This window comes from Diabrotica virgifera, chromosome 8, assembly GCF_917563875.1.
Source record: "Diabrotica virgifera virgifera chromosome 8, PGI_DIABVI_V3a".
Classification (NCBI taxonomy): Eukaryota; Metazoa; Arthropoda; class Insecta; order Coleoptera; family Chrysomelidae; genus Diabrotica; species Diabrotica virgifera.
In genome coordinates, this window is record NC_065450.1 from 72,682,234 (window position 1) to 72,683,403 (window position 1,170).

Consider the following 1,170-nt stretch of genomic DNA (forward strand, 5'->3'; position numbering starts at 1 on the left):
AACTGATTATTTTGATTTACATAACTTTTTAAATTAATTCCAGCTATTTTGTAACTGTCTGAGTGTTCCGCCTCTGAAATATTGTTTAACTGCTTAAATTCGCTACAGCTCAAAATTGCAATTCACTTTCTAAGTTAGTTTTTTGAAAGTTAATATTTTCTTAACATACTAAATTAGGTTTGACTTCTTTGATTTGTTTTCGTACTTTTTAACGTGTGTAAAGTTTTAGAATTTTGATGTTCTAAAAAATTTAGTACAGTTTGATACAAAAATGCTTATGAATATGAAATAGAAATATATACATAATAAGTATATAGTTATAGTGTGTATATTTAAACAAGCTTTTTATAGTGTGAAAAGAGATAAAATGCTGAAAGACCTTCTAGTCCTGTCGCCAGGGGGGTACAACGGCCTCCTTTATTCAGATGGATTTACCCAAGTTTTTTATGTATTTTGACCCGTGGAACACGAATTTTTTGGGTAACAGTTGATCCGGATGTCGATAAGATTGTTATAAACAAAGAACTTGAGGAATTACATAACAGTGATTTCTCGCAAAACAAAACATTTTTTTTGTACAACACCGCTTGAGAATAGGACGTACCAGGTTAACCCACCAGTACCTAATGAAGAAAGAAAAACAAAAACTGTGCTGTTTGTGATATTCCTCTGACAATCGAACACATTATTGTTAGTTGCCCACTCTATCACCTGGAACGACTTCAAAGTGATTTACCAAGTGATCTGAAAAGTGCTCTGAACTATAGTAAATGTGATAAAGTGACTAAGTTTCTAAAACTAACTAAATTGTACTCAGTAGCTTAAGTTCTCAATTGTAATTAGTTGTTATAAGCAAACATCTGATATTATGTACAACTCTTCCCCGCCAATAACCTTTCATGGTTGACGCGGTTTACTTAAAAAAAATATGAGTGCTATGTTATAAACAATAGGGAACTTGCACTAAAAAATTTTTTTGCATAAAATTGTTAATTTATGTTTTAAAATGTTATATTCAAAATATTACGTCTTAACAATGAATAGTGTACGTACAACATCTGATCAAAGTTCTGCGCCTAAAATTTCCGTTTCAAACAACTTCAAAAGCGAGAGCTGAGGTCTGACGTCACAGGTCACTCGTATCGTTTGCCCGTTCAGTGGGTTATTGCA